The sequence below is a fragment of the Lissotriton vulgaris genome, chromosome 8 (genome assembly GCF_964263255.1).
Source record: "Lissotriton vulgaris chromosome 8, aLisVul1.2, whole genome shotgun sequence".
Taxonomy (NCBI): Eukaryota; Metazoa; Chordata; class Amphibia; order Caudata; family Salamandridae; genus Lissotriton; species Lissotriton vulgaris.
In genome coordinates this window covers 983,857,471-983,879,744 of record NC_141696.1, presented here as the reverse complement: position 1 = coordinate 983,879,744, position 22,274 = coordinate 983,857,471, and positions in this window count along the sequence as shown.

Sequence of the window (22,274 nt, the reverse complement as noted above, 5' to 3'; positions counted from 1 at the left end):
TTCATACTTCAGAATAGACACCCAAGCCATAACCTCCTGGTGGTAGGCTGCGTACAAATTCAACACAAAAAGATGATGGACGGAATGTTGAACATTGTCAAACATTCACCCCCAGTCACAGATATGGGTTTAATCCAGCAGTTCGGGCTGGACTGTTCCCATGAGACACAGGGTCAAGACTGATTTGCATATGGCTCGGTTCAAACTGGAATGGCATGGTGAGCAAAACAAAGATGGATTTAGGCCCAGATCTCTGTACTGGGGTGAATGTATGACATTGTTCTGCATTCTGTCCATCAACTGTTGCTTTTGCATTTGTCACCCCAAGTGGGACGGGTATGCTCAGACGTGAGTCCCATGCTTTCCATGCCACTGGAATCAAGCTATCCTGGCTGAAGAGGGGTGAAACCCCGAAACCGGTCCTTGAATGCTTGTTTCCAGTCCAGGGAGGACCTGGCTTGGCGTTTCGGGCTGGACTGTTCCCATGAGGCACAGGGTCAATAGTGATTTGCATAAGGCTGGGTTCAAACTGGAATGGCATGGTGAGCAAAACAACTATGGATTTAGGCCCAGATCTCTGTACTGGGGTGAATGTATGACATTGTTCTGCATTCTGTCCATCAACTGTTGTTTCTGCGTACAAATTATAGTCCTGCAGGACCGAACTGGCAAAATGCTTGTCCCTGCGGACCTGACTGTCCAGGCAGTAGTGTTTGGCAAATGTGTGCAAAGACGCCCTTGTTGCTGCCTGACAGATGTCCAGGACTGGGACACCCCTTGCTAACGCAGTAGTCACAGTCTTTCCCCTGGGGAATGGGCTCTTAATCCCTCAGGGGCCTGCTTCTTAGCCAAAGTGTAGCAGATCTTAATGCAGAGAACAACCCAGCGAGAAATGGTCCTTTTCTGCACTGCCCAACTTTTCTTAGCTCCAACATGTCCACCTGGAACTCTTTAATGCGGTCAAGGTAGAACAACAACATTCTTTTTGGGATCCAGACAGTGGAGACGCTCCTCTTCCTTAAAGAGATGCGGGGGAGCAAAAAAGGTGGGCAGCGTGATAGATTGACTCAGATGGAATGGGGTCACAACCTTTGGAAGAAATGAAGCACAGTAGCACCTGCAACTCACTCATCCTCCATGCAGATGTTATTGCCACTAAAAAGGCTGCCTTGATGGTAATCGGTGGGAGGGGACAGTAGTGCAAAGGCTCGAACCGAGCACAAATAAGAAAAGTGAGGATCAGATTAAGGTCCCACTGTGGCATGACAAAGGGCGTGAGTGGAAACAAGTGACCCAGTCCTTTCAAAAACATATTTACAATTTGAGACTTAAAGAGAGAGCGTTGGTCTGTTTGCCGCAAAAAGCAGACAGAGCAGAAAGATAACCCTTAAGAGTACCCCAAGCAAAGTCCTGCTGGGCAAGGGTGAGAATGAAAAGAAGAACAGTAAAAAGAGAAGCAGAAAGAGGGTCAATAGACCTTTTTGTACAGTATGATACAAACTTGCCAACAGCAGGCATATACAGTCTTAGTGGAGGGCCGCCTGGCCGCCACAATAACATCGCATATTTTGGGAGGAAGGTCTAAAGTCATCATCTGCTACCGATTAATCTCCATGGATGGAGAGGGAGAGTTGACACGTCGGGTGGAGGACCCTCCCCTGCTGCTTTGACAGAAGATCCTTCCGAAGAAGCAGCCTGAATGGTGGATCGTTGCTCATTTTCAGAAGCTCTGGATACCAGACTCTCCTTGCCCAGTCTTAAGCCACAAGAATGATTTGGGCCCAGTCGTTCTTGATCCTCAGAAGTTTGGACAGAAGCAGCATGGGGGGAAAGGCATACAACAGGCCTGAGCTCCACTTGTGACAAAAAGGGTCGCCGAGCGATAGCCGCCTCGTAAACTCCAGCACGCAATACTGCTGACATTGTGCATTCTCTTCAGAGGGGAACAGATCTAACCAAGGTTCTCCCCACAGCTGAAAAAGACTTTGCGCCACCTCCGACTAGAGATGCCATTTGTCATCCGCTAGGCATCGACGGCTGAGTTCGTCCACCCTGTCTTTCAGAGCACCTGCCAAGTGTTGCACCACCAGGTTATGCCCTGCTGTTTCAGCCATGTCCAGAGACGCAGGTCCTCTTGACAAAGGCTCCACAACCTCACCCCGTCCTGTTTGTTGGAGTACCACATGGTGGTGGTGCTGTTCATGAACGCCTGCACTAACTTCCCCTTGACAGAGGGAAGAAATGCTTCCAATGCCAACTGACTCGCTCAAAACTCCAACAAATTGATGTGGAGCCCGACTCCGCTGGAGACCAGTGTCTCCTGATCTTCACATCTCCCAGTTGGCTGCCTCATCCCAGAAGTGAAGCATCTGTCACCACTGTGTGATCTGCTTGGGGAAGAGAGAGGGGTCTGCCTTCTACCCATTCTTGGTTTGTCAACCGCCATTGCAGACCTCTTGCAGTTACCTCTGAGATCTGGACCATGTCGGTGAGATTTCCCTGATGCTGTGCCCACTGGAACTTCAGGTCCCACTGCAGAGTCCGCATACACCACCTGCCATGTCTTACCAACAGGTTGCAGGAAGTCGTGAGGCTCAATAGCCTCAGAGTCAGTCCCACTGAAATCCAGGATGAAGGCTGAAAGATCGGAATCCTAATCTGAATATCCTGGACTCGCTGTTCGAGAGGGTAGGCCCAAAACTGCACCATGTACAGAACAGCGGCAATATAAGTGGGCATCTGACAAGGAGTCAGGTGTGACTTTGGTACGTTAATAGAGAACTCCAACAAATGCAGGAGGTATGCTGAAGTCTGAAGGTGCAATGCCAACACCAAAGCTGAAGACCGCCCAAACACCACATGCAAAAAAAATGAGAGTGACCTTCTCCTCAGGATCCAGAAAACATCCAAAAAAAGGCACACTGTGTTGGTGACAAACGTCAAAAGATAGGCCTAAAATGGCCAGAGGTGCCACTCTCTCGATCGAAGTGGAAAGGAAGAAGCTGATGTCAGCGTATCAGGGGAGGGCTGATGCACAAGTTACTACTTGTGTAACGATATTTCTGTAAGAGACATTAGTTAGTGATAGATTCCTTACCTTAGAATACCCCCAGGCGTCAGACTGGATCTGGAAAGTTTTTCGTCAGCAGTACCGATGCGCGTCGGTAGGCGTCGTCGTGCGGCTCCGCATCCGTCGTAAGCGTCGAGAGGACGTCACAGAGACTACTTAAGCACCTCCTATGCGCGCTGACGTCAGTTCTGTACACAACTTTCTGTGCCAGGAATGCAGAGCCATGGAAGAAACTGACCACTGGTGCCATGAAACTAGGGCCCTGAAAGGGATGACCTTAACCCTAGAAATCAGTTCACAGAATGGAGAGAATGGGTGGGGCGGTAAGGAATCTATCACTATCTAATGTCTCTTACAGATATATTGTTACACAAGTAGTAACTTGTGCATCTGAAAGAGACACGTTAGTGATACATTCCTTAGCTTAGAATAGATATCCCAGCAATACTAACCCCGGTGGTGGGTCTGCAAACAAGATTACACCAGAAAGTTATGGAGAACAGAACGGCCAAAGAAGCCGTCTTTCCGGAGTGGACTGTCAAGGCAATAATGCTTGTTAAATGTGTTCAGCGATGCCCACGTAGCTGCCTGACAAATGTCCTGCAAGGGAACGCCTCGTTCCAAGGCAGTAGTAGCTGCCATTGCCCTGGTAGAATGGGTACGCAGCCCCACCGGAGGCTCATTTTTGGCCAACAAGTAACATGCTTTGATGCACAGAACAACCCACAGAGAGATGGTTTTGTTTGTGCACGGCCCAACCTTTTTTGGCGCCCACGTAGTCAACAAAGAGCTGGTCATCCATCCGGAACGGTTGTGTGCGCTTCAGATACGTTTTGGGTCCAGACGATGAAGCCTCTCTTCCTCTTTTGAAGGAGGCAGAGGCGGAAAGAAGGTGGGCAAAGTGATGGTCTGCCAGATGTGAAAGGGCGTGACAACCTTTGGCAAGAAAGAAGGACAGGACCTAAAAACCACCTTGTCCGGATGAACAGAAAGGAAAGGAGGTTTGGAAGAAAGAGCCTGGAGCTCACTCACTCTTCTGGCAGAGGTGATCGCTACCAGGAAAGCAGTCTTGAGAGTGAGAAGATGCAAAGGACAGTTATTTATGGGCTCAAAGGGAGCGCACATCAGATATGTCAAGACAAAACCTTTTTTCATATAATATGGAACTGTCCAAAGATGCAAGCCTACTGGGAACAAGTGTTAAGTGAGATCTCGGAGGTGGGTGGAGTGGAGGTCCAGCGAGACCCTGGATGCTGCCTATTAAATATTTGGCAGCCTACTGACCTTAATCTGGGACTACATAATTGGGCAACGCTTGGGATGACGATAGCCAAGCGAAATATAGCCAGGAACTGGGGCTCCGGGGTGGTGCCTACACAACAGCAGTGGGGGAATGACATGGATGCCGCTATGGTGGCTGAAAGAGCGGTTTACACTCACAGGGAATGCCCTCAAAAATGGTCCAGAATATGGGGGAAGTGGAATGAATCCAGGGGGAATGTCTGTGAACCTCCGCGAGCGACGTCAACCCCTGAAGATAGCCCATGAATAGAGACGGGGCCTGGTGGTCTGTTTACACTAAAAACTCGTAAATAGCGCTGTGGGAGGGACACTGCGGGAATGGTGTCACCTTTAAGGCTATATGACATGTGGATCAAGATAAATTGTCATGTCTGCAGTGGAACATGTAATGTGCTACGTACTCACAACTGGAGGCGATTAATGTGTATTGATGTATGTGAATCTATGCATATGAAATACCAATAAAAAATAATAAAAAAAGATATGTCAAGACATGGTTTAAGTCCCATTGACGCATTATGAACGGCACGGGAGGAAATGTGTGCGTAATGCCTTTCAGGAAACGGTTAACTAACGGGGACTTAAAAAGAGATGGCTGATCTGGAAGCCGTAGAGAGGCGGAGATGGCCGAAAGATAACCTTTGATAGTGCCCAGAGCAGAGCCCTGCTGGGCCAGAGAAAGAAGGAACAGGACTTTGGAAAGAGGGGCAGAAAGGGGATCCACAACCTTAGCTGTGCACCATGCCACAAACTTGTTCCATCTGCAGGTGTATACAGTTTTAGTGGAGAGACGCCTGGCTGCCAGAATGACATCACAGACTTCGGGAGCAAGATCGAAATCTGTCAACTGTCGCCGCTCAATCTCCATGCATGGAGGTGGAGGCTGGACAGGTTCGGGTGGAGGACCGTCCCCTGCTGCTGCGACAGAAGATCCTCCCAAAGAGGCATTAGGATCGGGGATTGATCGCCATGTTGAGTAGCTCGGGATACCAGTATCTTCGTGCCCAATCCGGTGCCAAAAGGATGACTTGGGCACGGTCGCGCCGAATCTTCTTCAGCACTCTGGGCAGAAGTGGTATAGGCGGAAAGGCGTACAACAGACCCCAACTCAACTCGCGATGAAAAGTGTCACTTTGCGAGTGCCACCTTGGAAATTCCAACGCGCTGAACTGATGACATTGCGCGTTCTCTTCAGTGGCAAATAGATCTAACCAAGGGTATCCAGATTTCAGAAAGAGACCTTGCGCCATGCCCGAGTTCAGACGCCATTCGTGATCTATCAAGCACCGGCTGTGAAGTTTGTCCGCTCTGGCGTTCAGAGAACCTGCCAGTTGTTGAACCACCAAGGTAATGCCTTGATGTTCCAGTCATGTCCAGAGGTGCAGAGCCTCCTGGCATAGGGTCCAGGACCACCCCACCCTGTTTGTTGCAATACCACATGGCGGTGGTGTTGTCCGTGAACACCTGCACTACACTTACCTGAACAGAGGGAAGGAATGCCTTCAGTGCAAGTCGGATCACCCAAAGCTCCAAAAGGTTGATGTGGAGCCGGGACTCCGCCGGAGACCAGAGGCTTCTGATCTCCGCCTCTCCCAAGTGGCCTCCCCATCCCAGGAGGGACGCATCCGTCACCACTGTGTGCTCCGGTTGGGGAACGGAGAGGGATCTGCCACTGACCCAATCGAGATTCGTGAGCCACCACTGCAATTGTCATGCAGTGCCATCTGAGATCTGGACATGATCGGACAGGTCTCCCTGATGCTGTGCCCATTGGAACTTCAGGTCCCACTGCAGAGCCCGCATATGCCATCTGGCATGTTGCACTAGTAGTTTGCAGGAGGCCATCAGGCCCAGGAGCCGGAGGGTCATCCTGACTGAAACCTGGGATAGAGGCTGAAAGATCATAATCATAGCCTGAATATCCCGGACTCGCTGCTCGGGAGGATAGACCCGAAACTGCGTCGAATCCAGAACCGCTACGATGAAGGGGAGCTTCTGAGAGAGACTCAGGTGCGACTTTGGCTCGTTGATGGAAAACCCCAGCAAATGCAGGAGGTCGGCTGTAGTCTGAAGGTGGGAGACAACTGCTTGGGTCGAGCCCGCCTTCAACAACCAGTCGTCGAGGTAGGGGAAGACTGACACCCCTGACCGGCGCAGGTGAGCTGCGACCACCGCCAATACTTTTGTGAACACCCGAGGGGCGCTGGTAAGGCAGAAGGAGAGCACGGCAAACTGAAAATGCTCCTGGCCTACTGTGAACCGCAGGTAACGTCGGTGGGCCGGCAGGACGGGGATGTGAAAGTATGCGTCCTGCAAGTCCAACGCTACCACCCAGTCAACATCTTGAACTTCTCTTTCCGGAGGAAGCAATTGACATTCCTGATGTCCAAGATGGGGCGCAAGCCCCCCTTGTCCTTCTTGGGGAACAGAAAGTAGTGGGAATACTTCTGGCCCAGGAACGGCCTAGATGGCCCCCTTGGCCAAGAGGGCCATAACTTCCTGCTGGAGAAGTGCAAAGTGATCCCCCGACATGCGGTGGAACTGAGGTGGCATGGCTGGAGGGTAGACTCGAAAGAGAGGGAGTAACCCTCCCGGACAAGTTGCAGCACCCACTTGTGGTAAGTGACAGAACACCAGTGGGGAAGGTGATGCTTAATCCTGCCACTCTCTGGCGTGGGGTGCGACCCGAAGCTCAGAATAGGAAAGCTTTGAGGTGGATGTCTCGGAGGTGGACTGACCCTCACGCCGGCCCCCGGAGCCACCTCGGCGGCCTCAGCGCCCACGGCCACGGCCATGCTGAGTTTGGTTCTGCGCAGGCTTTTTACTGAATGAGCGGGCAGGGGCACCCCTTCCCTGGCCACGACAGAAATGAAAAGTAGATATGGCCGGGCGCGTGGCGGAAAGGCCCAAGGACTTGGCTGTAGCACAAGAGTCCTGAAAAGGCTCAAGCGCACTGTCAGCCTTATCACCAAACAGGCGAGTGCCATCAAAGGGCATGTCCATGAGTCAGCTCTGGACATCCAGGGAGAACCCGGTAGATCTCAACCAGGTGTGGTGACAAAGTGCCACAGTCGGGGAAATCGCCCTACTGAGGGAGTCTGCGATGTCCAAGCCACAAAGAATGGCGAACCTAGCTGCGTCCGTACCCGCGGCCACAGCCTGGGACAGCACAGCCTGGACCTCCTCCGGGCACTGAGGTAACACCTGAGCAACGGTATCTCACACTGCGTGGGAGTAGCGGTCCAACAGACATGCGGTGTTCACCGACCGCAGCCCTGGGCTGGCCAAAGAGAACAACCGCTTGCCAAACTACTCCCGCTTCTTAGAGTCCTTATCTGGCGGAGCCCTGGGAAAGGCACTCTGGGACGTCGAAGCCTGAATGACCAAACTCTCAGGCGTGGGGTGAGTGGTCAGAAAGGAAGGGTCACCCGGCGCCGGGCAATGACGCCTGGCGACGTTCTTAACCACAGGGGCCCCTGTGGCTGGCCGCGACCAAGTGCCCAACAAGACGTCAGTGAGGGCGTCATTAAAGGGCAGTAGTGGCTCCAATGAAGCGGACGCTGACTGGAGCACCTCAGTGAGGAGATTAGTCTTGAGGGCCACCATAGGGAGATCAAGGTTAAGGACCTCAGCTGTCCGACGGAGCACCACTGTGTATGAGGCACCTTCCTCCATAGTGGGTGGGGGAGAGGCAAACCCCGGATCAGAGGAGACACCTAGGCCTTCGGCCTCTTCTAAGTCGTCCGCCCAGTCCTGCTCAGAGCCACACTGACGTGCAAGAGGGTCCCTCCCAGTCGTCCTCCACCTCTGCCGTATGTGGCACAGACCGCGGCAGAGGGGCAGGGATTGTGGAACGAACAAGCGGCGCCGGGAACGGCGCCGGGGCCGAACGGCGTTGTGTCCCAATTCGGATCCCAGGCAGGGACAAAACCATCCGGGAACCGGAGCATAGGCGGAACTAAAGGCATCCACTGCAGCGCCGCAGGTGGAGCTGAGGGAGGCGCTGGGGCCTGAGCCCACAGCATGGGTCCTCGTGGCACCGTGGCCGGAGCCAGCAGGGCAGGATCCTGCGGCACCGGGGTCGGAGCCGCTGGCGTCGCTGGAGCTAGATCCGCCGGAGGAGTCGATGGACCAGCAGGATCCTGACAAGGGAGCGCAGGACCCGAAGGCGCACCGGCAGGAGCTCAAGGCCTAAATAGGCGGTCCATGGCACGGGAGTCGCCGATAGACCCAGGTAAGGTGGGTAGGCCGCGGGACTCCCAGGTTCCGAAGGAACCCCTGTCCCCCTCGTCCGCATCCGAGGACCGACGGGGGACGTCGGAGAGCGACAACGCTTCTTTGACTTCCTTTTGTATCATCTCTTACCAGAATCTGAGGGTGAAGACTTGGAGCCCGAGTAGTGGTGATGGTGGCCCCGTGAGCCTTCCCGAGAACGGCCCCTGGACCTCGAACGGCGCTGGGACGAGTGCCGAACTTCAAGCAACTTCCGAAGCCGCTCCCTCAAGGCTTTCATGGCCCAACAGTCCAAACAGGACCGGGAGTCGTGGTTGCGCTCCAAGCAGTAGGGACAGACGTCGTGGGGGTCCGCCACCGACATATTGCGACGGCAGGCGCTTACTGGCGCGGAAAAAGAAAGAACTGATGTCAGAGCACATGGGTGGCGCCTAAGTAGTCTCCGTTACGTCATCTCGGCGCTAACGACGCCATCGACGGACGCGGATCCGCGCAACACCACCTGACGCGCAGAGGTACTGCTAGCAAAACTTTCCGGATCCAGTCTGACACCTGGGGATATTCTACGGTAAGGAATCTATCACTAACTAATGTCTCTTTCAGATATTTCAAAATAAACTCTGTGCAGCCCGTAACCACATTAACGTACGAGTTACTTACCTTCGGTAACGATGTATCTGGTAGAGCCGATTCTAGCCGCAGATTCCTTAACATAGAATTATCTCCAGGCGTGAGACTGGATCCAGAAAACTTTTTCCACAGCATCCCTCCGTGCCAGGGGGATGGCACCATGTAACTCCGCCCTGACGTCCTCCAAGTCCCAACACGGCACGCCTACGTCAGTTTTCTTCGGAGAACTTTTCCGCGCTGTGAGAAGTTGGCCTGGTATATGATGTTCACTATTCTAGTGAACACCTTGCACCAGTCCAAACAACCCTTATGGTGATGGTTGTAAAGTCAACCTTATAGACCAGCTATCCTAGAGGTAACGTGGACAGAACAGTCTTAGGCTAAAAGACTCTTGAGGGCGTGTAAAGCCAGCTGTTTTACCATATGTAACCCCTTGAATACCAAATGAAAGGACACCACACAGGATATATATAAAATATATATGTATTTATTTACTAACACACTCCTCCTCTGAACTCTTTATGAGGTCAGAGGCAAAAGCACATAACAAATTACTCTCAGAAATACTTTAAATAGCATAATTTACAGTTAGGCCCTAGGGGCGGGTAAAACCATATACTAAGTAAGTGGTATAAGAACCACGACTTGGGAAAGGAAAAGGCCCAGGGCCTAGAGAATCGCTGGGGCTACACTATCTGACCCTTAGGGTAGGATTAGGAGGCCCACTACGGCGCGTGCAGTGTCAGTACACTAACACGAGAGTCAATAGAAAGTCAATGGGTACTTAAAAGATAAGTAAATGGAGATTTAGGACACTTCCAGTCTAACTAGGAAGATACATCTAACAAAACTAGACACTAGGATAGTCAATCCCTACAGGAGCACCGTAGTACTCGCGTTACCTCTCCCACGGGCTGCCGGTGCATAGGTGTCAATGTGTGTCGGGTTTTCTCGTTGATTCTTATGGAGCCTTGGAAGAAGATGCTGCAGGCGACCAGGAGGAAGATGTCCGGGTGGATCCAAGGGTGGATCGGAGTTGAAGAAGACCTGAAAGCAGAAGGGACAGAGTCTAGGTTACTAGCCAGTGACCGGGTGGAACCAGGAAGGAACCAGACGTCGTCGAGGAGCAATCAGGTGCTGTCGTGAAGCTTGTCTTTGCAGCCACGCGGACCAGGAGGCGTCGAGGACGGCCAGGTGCTGGAGAGGAGACTTCAAGATTGGAGCCAACAAGCCTAAGCAAAGGCAACCCACGCAGGATACACAAAAGTCTTCTGGTGCAGACCAGGAGGGTCTGAGGTACTTCACCTTTTCAGGGAAGCAAGGGCCAGTCTGGAGCAACCAGCCCAGCCATGGATTTTCAAAAGGATCGTCGCCACAGGGCTACTAGCCAACGGGACAGCAATCAGACAACGCGTCGAGCAGAACACAAGCAGAAGGGCCCCACGCAGATCTCGTGGAGTGTCGAGGGCTGGTCTTCGGTGCAGGTGGAGCTCGGTGTCGGGGTGTCTCAGTCCCCAGTGCACAGCTTCGAGGACGCCTCAGGAGCTGCGCTGTTAACAAGTTGCAGGCTTTCCAAGATGTCCGGTCCCACGTGTCCTGAGGTTCCCTGAATTCTGAACCTGGGTCATAAAGGTCGTGGTTCTGTTACGATTTTGGTAACTGCGAACCGTAAACAGTGAGCTCAGCAAGTATGAGTGTTTTCATCATGTTACACCGATGGATTCACTGAGTATTTGAAAATTTCGTTCTGAATCCTTGGGTTCCATTTTGTGCATATAAGCCATTTTGTAGTTGCCCTCACATAGGCTGATGACTTTAGCTGACTTTTGAATGACCTGAGTGAACTGACCCTGTTGCCTGAAGCTGACCTTGTTAGACCAGTTTGCTTGCCCATTAGCTGATCAAGATTAAGGATCAGAGCATAGGAGATTGTAATGTTTGGTATGCACATACACACCCCTTATCCTACCTCTCATCTGTTTCTGTTCCTTCTTTTTATGACCTGTTTTACGATATGGGATGTGGTCTTACTATTATGGGTTTGTTCAGCTTGTGCAAGAAGGAATGCTGTTTTTTATATGGATGCTTGCAAAAGTTAGGACTGCCCCTCACTTTTGTGCTGAGTCATGTAACCCCAAACATATAAAAGGCCTCTGTTTCTCTGTATTCCTCAGACTGCCTCATTCAGTTGCTAAGGCAGCTGGGTGACATAGCCTGACTTATTGAAAGTTTAATAAAGATGTATTTTTCATATTTCAGCTTCTGTGCCAAGTTCTTTGTTCCATTAGTAAGACCCCTGAGAATGAAGAATTTGGATTTCCTCAGTCCCAACGCCTTTCACGGTGCTCAGCTGTGCTGGAGTTGTGCAGTGGGGTCAGAGAGGTCTGGGAGTCGGGGTCTTGTCAGGCTCTGTGCTCCGGTTCCGGCAGGAACGGGGACAAAGCAAGCCGTCGAGTTGCTGGATGGTGCCTGGTTGCCCAGGGTGGTTACTCCTTGGCCACAAGGGAGATTCTTCAGTCTTCAGTTCAGGTGAATATCGAAGGTTTCAGAATTTCGTTTCAAGTCGATTCCAGGATTAATCTAATGTCCAAGGACACAGCTTCTACTTTTATACAACTAAAAGGGGCTGGATTAGTTTCTAGGTCCCTCCTATGGGTGGGACCAGGAAGGGGGGTGGTTAGACCCCCTATCCTTTGTTCAGTTTCGCGCCAGAGCTGGGGCTGGAGTGCCCCAGCAACCGGTTTGAACTGGTGTATGCATGAATCACCTAGTGTGCTCCAGGCAGTGTCTCAATCTATTCAGCCCTCCCTGTCCCAATACACATCCTCCTGTCTGGGGTGGTGCTCGCACCTCCCCAAGCAGGAAACCCATTGTCCAAACCTCCGTGACTGGAAGGACTCCCAGCAGCAGGAGGTCAGACTTGTGTCTGTGGCAGCAGCATCCATTTTGTGATGCTGGGGCTCTGGTTAACTTTAACCGGGATCGTTGGACTCAACATGTCTTTTAACCAGGGTTACAGTTACATACATGTCTTAACCCTCTAGAAGGGTGGAATGCTACCCCCGTCGCCAGAATTGGCGTGGGGGTAGTATTCCAAAGTGTATGACACCTTACACAACATGTTTGGATAAAGCCAAACCAAAGTTAGCATTAACCGCAAGGGTTATAATGCACTTAAGAGTATATGGTATGGCAATATCATAGAACAGCTATAAGGACATGGTTCCGAAAGCTGCAGACAGGCTCAGCTCATGCTAGAGCACCATCTCGCACATAACCAAGCACTCTGCCTCCAGGATTGTTAAGGCCTGCCATAGGAGTGACTTATAGGTTACTAAGTGTCTATATATAAGGTAGGTATAGAGATACTATACCTAAGCAAGGGGTGATTACACGACCTTGCCCCAGCTGAGTGATCAGCCAGTTGTGTCAATTTAGGTGGCCAGCCAGGGGTGGCATAATATATGCTGCAGCCCCTGGGAGGCCTTGGATGCACCTATGCCCTGGGTACCTATAGTACACTGTACAGGGGCTCATAAGGTGACCCAGTATCCAATTGGAGATGTACCTACAGTACATGGAGTCCAATTTACAGAGAGAGCAGATAGCATGGGGTTCTGAATAGCAGGATCCCAGGCCAACTAAGTCGAAAACCAGCTAAACACTAGGCAAAAAGTTGGGGGCAACCATAGTCAGGTATCCACCTTCCTACACGCGCCACAACACGGAGCCAGCACCATCCAGAATAGAGCCAGGTACTAAGGCACCAAGATCTGGATTGAAAGAACAGGGCACCACCTTCTGGAAAGCAATCCTGCAACAAATACAACAGCCTCCCCAGGGCAGAAGCATGTGAAAATACACAGCAGACCAAGAAGTCTGCAGCCACTGCCCAGAACAGAAAGGGGCGGCACCAAGGTCAGAACGGAGAGCAATGACCATTCAACTTCAGACAATACCAGCAGGGAGAAAGTCTCCAGAAAGCCAAGGCTGAGACCTGCCAAGGCACCTCAACCCCAAGGACTGCCAAAGACAGGAGTGCAAGCAACAAAGGGAAGGTGAAGCACGAGCAAACTCCACACTGGAGACCAGGGTGCCGGGGCGCAGAAGTGCCTATAAAAGTGAAGAATGGAGCAACAAGACGTGCATCCCCCGAAGGAGGTAGTAAGAAAAGGCACTCGCAAAAGACAACCACCCGGAGGCAGGCGAGTGCAGAAGACCAAGAGGGCCCTCGCAGAACAAGGAGGAAGGGCGGGTTGTGAAGGAATCTGCGGCTAGAATCGTCTCTACCAGATACATTGTTACCGAAGTTAAGTAATTTGTACATCTGATAGAGACTACTAGACGCAGATTTCTTAACGTAGAATAGATACCCTAGCCATACCCAAAGGGGAGGAGGGTCTGAAAGAGGACCTCCCCAGCTCAGGTGAACCCAAGACCCCGACAGGGGACAAATTGTCGGGACAGGGAAATAACCCAGTCTTCCCCCACAGGGGATGAGCCACAGGGACAAGGGAAAGAGCCCAGTCACCCCCAAGCAGACTAGAACCTTAGTGTTGCGGAGAACACCGCCCCATGGGGGATGTGTCACAATGACAAACGGCAGCCCTGCCCCCACCAAGCAGGAGAAGGCAGGGCAATACGAAAGGAGGCCATCAGCCAATGTACCAGGGACCTCCACCGGAAGCCCCAGGTACAGGCAATACGGAAGGAGACCAGTAGCCAATGTACCAGGGACCTCCATCGGAAGCACCAGGTACAGGCAATACGAGAGGAGAGGCAACGCAGTGGAGTATCGAGGAAGAAGAGCAACACACAGACTCCAAGGAGAAGAGGCATAAACGTAGTCAAAGCCCTCCACGGGAAACGCACCCAGTAAAGAGGGCAGCCGAGCCTATCACAGCTGGAAGTCAACAGACCAGAAAGAAGGGCACCTCAGCAATAAAAGCAGGCGGTAATAGAAGAACACAATCTCACGAGAATCCCGCAGAACAAGAATCAAAGTCACCAGAGCCCACACAAAGGCCTCCGCCACAGAACAGAAGAGCAGGCGGGTGCAGCCAGCTGCTGGCAAGCGCCACAAATTAAACGCCCAGACCACATCGGGCTCAGACCAAGGGCAAGGCCAGAAGAATTCTGAACAACCCCTAAAAGGGGAACGCTCTGGACAGAATCGAACCACGAAGAAGTGTGATCAGCAAGAATATAAGAGGAGACTAGTAGGACGGACCAGGCCGTCAAAACAAGAAATTACGCCAAACGGCTACAAAGGGCAAAAACCCTACACCACCACGCCATAGATGGCCAGGCCACACTCGAGGAAGGACCAAGGGCCGCACCAGCGCAATACAACAACACCAGGAAAGGTGATTAGCCCGCAAGTGTCCACACCCACCCATAAGACAGGGCTATACAATAGCTACCAGTACCCCACATAGGGTAGGGCACGTCCCAAAGTAGCATGGGAACCAGTCTTAGGGAAAACAATCCCGCCTCTGAGAACAAATGATAAACCTGCGACAGAAACCACAGAAGGCTCAGTATTCAGCCAAAAGGTATATTTGTACCCAAAAAAGGGGGGCTAAACCAGCAGCCAACAAAAGAGAGGGGCCAACCGAAGGACCCTGAGGGCACAGTAACCCTCACAGAAAGTGTAACAGCCACTTCCAATAACCAAATACCAAGAATAAGTGGGATAACGCCTCCCACCAAGACCCGGGGGATCAGCAAACCAACTTACTGAGGATGAGAAGGAGGAGGAGGGGGGGACGGAGCCCCGCAAGAAGAAGCTGAATGGCGGAATCTGCATGAGTGTTAAACAGCAGGACCCGTCAAAAGGCAAGTCAACCAGACGCTCTCTGATATTTTCTGAAAAAACAGCATCACATAGCCAAACATGGAGACGGAGAGCCACAGAAGTGACCATAGCACGGCCAAGAGCATCGGCGACATCAAAGGCTGCACAAAGAATAAACGCGGCCAACTCTCTACCATCCAACACATGGCTCCGCAGATCAGTAGGGGCACCCTCATGAAAGACATGAGAAAGAAGGGACTTTACAGAATCCCACAGGCCAGAAGTAGCCCTGATCAGCACACACAAGGTATTAAGTGCCCTCAAGGGAGCACTGGAAAAGGGGAAGACATTACGTCCCCATGAATCTAACCACCTGGCCTCCCGAGACGGACGAAAAAACACCACAGGCAAACACGGAAAGACATTTCGCAGTAGAGCACCTTGAGTAGAAGGGTGGAAAGAAAGACAGACCGGGTCGTGCGGAGCAGGACGATGTCTATGCAGTAGTGCCAGAGGCCTGTGGCAGGTCGCCCCCAAGCCCCCATAAGAGAATTATGGAGTGACACTTTAAAAGGAAGGAACAACTCCCAGAGCCCTGCTGGAGAATCTCCAAGAGGTTGTCTGTAGGAAATGGAGTGACAGGTTCCCCCATCCTCAGAATACCAGCAGCCGTGGAAATAGCCCGAACAAAGGCAACACTGGCCTCAGTAGGGCGCCGCGGAGGTGAAAGCAATTCCTCCGTCGGTGACGGTTGCAGACTGAGCCCCCATCTCAAAGTCTGGGGGAAGCGGCTAGCCCCGGCACAGAGGAGGATACACAGAAGAATGAGGGACCTGAGGGGCCTCAGGGGAAGGTGAAGAGGCCGGTTGAGAAGCCAGCCGCGAGACACAGAAAGAAGGGTTCGAGGATTTTGCCCGTGGGGACGCCGAAGAGCCTTCCCTGGAAGATGCCGGTGAAAAGGCAACTACAGGGCGCCCTGTCTCCGGGGAGGAACACACCAACAGATGACGGACCTCAAGAGACAAAGGGACCTCAGGAGACGAATCAAAAACCCGGCGCCAGCGCGGCTCCGTGGAGTCCGCCATCGGCGCCTGATCAGCGTCGACTGGCGCCAGATAGCCTCTGTGGCGCCAGGTCGACTCCTGCCACCACATGCTCTCCAGGAGAATGGGGCGAGGCCGACGCAGTACCGGCGAAGGCGCGGCGCTGAAAAGGTGCCGGTTTGGCCTCGGATGGGGCAGTCGCCTGCGCAGAGGATGGAGAGGAACTCAGAAAGGCGCACCAGGCCCCGAGGCCTCCACCCTTGACTCCACTGGAGCCGGGGAGGAAGGCTCTTGACGCCGAAGCAGAGCCAGCTCGACCCCTGGTGAGGCAGCCGCCTGCTCAGAGGAATGAGAGGGGATCGGGGGCAAGCCCGGAGTCCTGGCGATCACTTGCAATGCCATAGGGAGCCCTGTAGGGATTTGCGGCGAGGCAGGGACGCTATGCGCCGAAGAGGGGAGCCCCGAAGGACCACACTCGGACGACGCTACTCTCATACGACCTGGGGCCGAAACCTTTGCGGCCGGATCCGCCAGCGACTGCACCGAAGTCCCCGCACGAGGCAAGGGATCCACAGACGTCTCCGGAGGAAGGTCCGATGAAGCCTGTAGAGCCGTAGCGTAGGCTTTCATTTCGCCTCCGTGCCGATAATCGACGGGTAGGGAAGTGACAGGCGGGGGCGCACGTCCCGGGGAGAGACAGCGCTCACCGCGGAAGGAGGACAGGGCCTCGGAGACACACTGGAGGACCTACCAGCAGGTGAGCCACACCCAAGGGACCGCGGAAAGACGATCCCGCAGACGAAACCGGCGGCTCCTCGCCTCTGAGGTAGGGGACAGATGCTGGGATGACACCGACCTGGACAAGCTCGCCGGCAGCAACTTCATGTGGCGCTCCCGCCGTGAATTTGGCTTAAGGTCCTGGCAGGCATCGCAACCCTCCGAATCGTGGTGCTCACCCAGGCACCACATGCAAATCGGGTGAGGGTCAGTCGCTGACATGGGACGTGCACAAGAGGTACACGTCTTGAAGACCGAAGGCATTCGTATACTGTTCCACTGAAACGCCAAGCGTGAAAAGGGATAGAAGGCCTGAAAACAGGCCAGGACACAGTCCGGATCCGTGTTGCACGCGGAAAAGAGAAAAAAACTGAAGTAGGTGCGCCGGGGTGGGACTTATGTATCCTCGCTGACGTCACGGATGCGGACAACGTCAGGGCGGAGTCATGTGGTGCCGGCACGCAGGGATGCTGTGGCAAAAAGTTTTCCGGATCCAGTCTCACGATTGGGGATAATTCTACTTTTTTTTTTTTTTTATAAATTCTTTATTGACAGGAAATTAGAAGAAATAGCAGTATGTCATTTGCAATTGTCGTAACTTAACTGTAGTTAGCTCCCCAGGTGGGGACAGCATGCAACATAAAGTACAGTAACAGTTACCGAGTTCATGCAGGGCTTGATGGACAAAAGTTCAACAAATAGATATATGCCGCATCATGCCCAGCGTCTTCCTATCCTCTAAAGTCCTTCCCACCCATACAGTTCCACGGCAGAAGGTTGCTACTTCTCTTACAGTGCATGAGTGGGTACATACAAGAATAATGAACATTACTCCTAAAACCAAAACAGTCGTCATCACTATATCAGAGTCTGCATACGTTCTGCTTTACCATCTCACAGGTTAACAATCAGCAATTCGTGTATAGTGTCAGTGCGTGCAACATTCCCCCTGTTCCCTCCCTTGTCCACAGTATTCCTCAACCGCCACTAGTCTTCTTCCTCCTCTGAGTCTGAGTCCTCACCCTCTGGCAAAGCCTCACATGGGTCACCTCTATAAGCGTTCCACTTCAGCCATACCCGGTTCCACTTACGAGGGCAGGCTCTCATCACATACACTGCCCTTTCCTTGATCATGAGAAGGTCCATATTTCTTACCCACCCCGTCACTGTAGGTAACTCCGGAGCACCCCACTTCTGTGCAATGTCTCGTTTGGCCACTGTCATTGCAAGGGTGACCCACACTTGTTCGTACCTGTTCAGGTCCGTAGGTTCCCAAATGTTCAGCAGGCACCTGCGAGGTTCCGGAAGGACAGACACTTTCATGGCTTGAGAGACGGTGCGCATAATTTGGCGCCATAGTTCCCTTATGCGTGGACATTCCCATAGCGTGTGAAGGAGAGTTCCCTCCTCCCCGCATCCCCGCAGGCAGTATGGGTGCTGCGCCCTTTGTATCCTGTGCAGCAGTGTGCGAGTGTAGTAGGTGCGGTGGAGCACCTTGAGCTGTACCAGGCGGAACCTAGCTGATATACCCACCTCCCTCGGGGAGGCCAATGCCTCATTCCACTCCGTTTCATCCATATCATCTAGCTCAGCTACCCATTTCTCCCTAAGCTTGAGTGTGGGATCAGGCGTGTTATTAATTAATTTCTTATACGTGAGTGAGGTCGCTTTTTGTTCCATGTATTCGGTGAGCAGTCTATCCTCAAGGGGTGAGGACTCTGGGAGTGTCGTGTCTGGTGGGATAGCGCGCAATAGTGCATGTCGAATCTGTACATAGCGAAATGTTTCAGTGGGCCCTAGGCCGTATTGCTGCTGGAGTTGCTGGAGGGGAACAACCGTGCCCTTGTCCCAGAGGTCTCCGACCACTGAGATACCTATGTCATCCCATCTCTCAAAGCCTTTACAGGCCCTAAGTGTGCCCAGTGCCTTGGTGTCCCAAAGAGGTGTCATCTTAGTGATTTTCCCTGTCCACCCCAGGCGTGACTGTGCCGTGTGCCAGAGTGTCGCTGTGTGGAGTGTTGGGCCCAGCAGGGTCCTCACCCTCTGGCGGTCGTACAGTACAGACAACATGCCAGCTGTCCCCAGTTGCAACCAGTCTGCTTTGTATGCGGGATCGTTTCTGGAAGCATGAATCCATTGATTAATTATTTTAAGCTGCGCTGCCCAGTAATACAGTTGGAGATCAGGTAGCGCAATACCTCCCTCGTACCAACTCTTCACTAGTTTCGCCTGCGCTATACGTGCCGGCCTGTTATCCCACAGCAGGCTGGAGACCAGCGCTGCCACTCGCCGGAAATATTGCGGGTTAACCACATACGGAGAGTTCTCTAGTACATACAGAAACCTCGGGAGAGCCATCATTTTGTAGAGAGCTGCGCGCCCCAAGAGGGTCAGTGGCAGCGTAGCCCAATACTGGACATCTGTACGTAGCCTCTGCAGAGGCGGTTGCAAATTTTCGACATAAAACTGTTTAGCCTCCCTCGTCACATAAATACCTAGATACTTGAAAGAAGAGGTGGTCACTGTGAGAGGGCAGGTCGCCGGCAATACCGGGGCCTGTCCGGTTAGTACATAGAGCACCGTCTTGTTCCAGTTCAGGGTGTATCCGGATGCTTTACCATGTTCGTCGCAGATCTCCAGTAGGGCGGGTACCCCTGTACCTGGGTCTGTCATGTACACCAACATGTCGTCAGCGTAGAGGGAGACCCTGTCCTCCCATCCATCGCCCCACTCGATCCCTCTAAACAACGGCGTCGCTCGTAGCAGGATTGCCAGTGGTTCTAGCACTATCGCAAACAACAGGGGTGAGAGTGGGCATCCCTGCCTCGTTCCCCTCCCTAGTGGAAAGGTGGAGGATAGATGCCCGTTCGCTACTACCTGCGCCATCGGTCGGGTGTATAGTAATCGCACCCATGCCATATATAGGGGCCCGAATCCCATGCGGGTTAGCACAGCAAAAAGGTATTCCCACTCCACCAAATCAAACGCCATTTTAGCATCTAATGAAAGTATCGCTGTCTGTTCCTGAAGGAGATGCGCCCTTGCCAACACCCCGTGCACCCTGCGCAGATTAAGTGCCGTGCTCCTATGTGGCATAAAGCCCGATTGGTCCGGGTGTATCAGTGTAGTGAGATGTTTGGTGAGGCGGCTGGCTAGAAGTTTCGCCAGGACCTTCGCTTCTGTATTAAGCAGTGAGATGGGTCGGTATGAGGCGCAATCGGTTGGTGGTTTGGATGGTTTCGGGATGGCCACAATGGTGGCCGTGCGCTGATCTAGTGGGAGTAGCGACTTCTGTAGGCTGTCATTAAACATGTCAAGGAGGGGCTTGGCCAGGACCGAGTCCATCGCCTTGTACCACTCCACAGGGATCCCATTTGGGCCTAGGGCCTTGCCGGATTGTAGCGCCTGTATTGCCAATTGGACCTCCCCCACAGTCAGGTCTGCGTCTAGTTCCTGCTGTGCCTCTGGTGAGAGCACCGGGACATGGATGTTGCGGAGTGTGTCCAGAGCCTCCCGTTCAGTGACTTGCCGCGTCGGTGTGTAAATGTTCTGGAAGTGACAGGCTAGAGTCTGGACTATGTGCTCTGGGTGAGTTCGCAGCGTGCCGCTCGAATCATAGAGTCTGTGAATCCCTTTGTTGCTGCCACCCCGCTTATCCAGCCACGCTAGCATCTTTCCTGCCTTGTCGCCCACGTCATAGATCCTGTGCGCTGTATTCGCGAGGTGTCCCTTTGTGATCACTGTAAGATGTGCCTGATGTTGCTGCTGGCGAAGCTGTAGTGCATGTAGTGTCTCCGGAGTGGGGTCTGTCATATGCGCAGTGTTTGCCGTGTGTAAGGCCGCTTCTAATGTGGCCAGAGTAGCCCTGGATTCCCTCTTATGTCCAGTAATGGCAGATATGGATGCCCCTCTGAGGACCGTCTTATATGCCTCCCACAGAATCGAGGGCGAGGCGACCGACCCAGTATTCTCTTCGAAGTAGTGTGTGGTTGTCGACTTAAGCTTCTTTTTGATGCCAGGAACTTGCAGATAAGTGGGATAGATCGGGTATATCCTACCCCGCCTATTCTCCTTAGTGGAAATGTGAAGGGTGACCGGGGAGTGATCAGAAATGCCCCGTGGCATAATGTCGACACAGTCCACCGAGCTCATTCCAACCCCCAGAGTGAAAAAGTAGTCGATTCGGGAGAGGGTGTTGTGTGGTGCGGAGAAATGTGTGTAACGCTGCTCTGTTGGGTTCAGGCGACGCCAGACATCCATGAGGCCCATAGCAGATAGAAAGCCCTGGAGCGTGGCGGCTCCTCTCTGGCGGGCTCGCTGGGGAAAGGTGTCCAGTAGAGGGTCCGCTATGGCATTGAAATCCCCCCCCATGATCACATCACCCTCTGGAAGATCAATAAGGAATCGGCTAAGTGCCGGGAGGGCCGTAGCGTGTAGCGCGGGGGGGATATAGACTGATACCACATTCAGGGCCCTTCCCTCCCACTGGCCCGAGAGTGCTGCAAACCTGCCCTGGTCATCCGTCTTGTGGCTAGTGACCAGGAAGGGGGAGCTGTTTTTGAGGAGAATCCCCGTGCCCCTGGAGCCCGAGGTGAACTCGGAATGTACCGCCATGGTGTATCCACGCCTATTCAGGGCCTTGCAGGTGGTTCCCGCTAAATGTGATTCCTGTAGCAGCACCAGGTCGGATTTAGCACGTTTAACTGTTTGCAGCACCAAACCCCTTTTTATTTTGTCTCCCAACCCTCTGACATTCCAAGTAAGGAGCTTCAGTGGGGGCGTTACTGTCGTCGCCTGGGTACCCATCGCTGGCGTAGCCTGATTATGTTGTGCCATGTGTATGAATTAACCAAGGTCTCTATTGTCAGGAGGAGAAGGATGCCAGAGTGCGGAGGAGGTGCACGCCCCCCATAGTGTGTGGGGTCTTCATGCCCCGTGAGATCGCAATAGTGATGACCGTGACCGTGTAACTTAACTTTAACTCGAACTTCAAAACTCCCAACCCCTCCCCCCCTCCCTGCTCCCCTGCACCACGGACGAATTCCCGCCCGCATCCCCAACTTGGCAGAGTGCTTGATACCCCCCCCTATCTAGTCTTACTTGCTTGTGGGGTTGGTGAGTCCCCTACAGGCACCGGCCTGAACCCGCCCTACTCGGTTCCATCGGCCCAGGGTCCCAAGTGTAGTGATCAGTGCTTGATGCTTCCAGCGTAGTCTTTCATCCCCTGTTAGGCTGTCCCGAGTCAAAGGGATCTCTTTCAAGATCGGAGTCCAGTCCCCCGGCGGCTCCATGTTCAGTGGTCGGGCTGGGCGTGCGATGCTCCGGTGTTTTCTCCTTACGGTGATCTTGGCGGTCTTTGCGCGGGCGTTGAGGTTTGCCCGCCGGTCTCCAGCCGTCCAGCCATTCTCGCGCTACCTCAGGA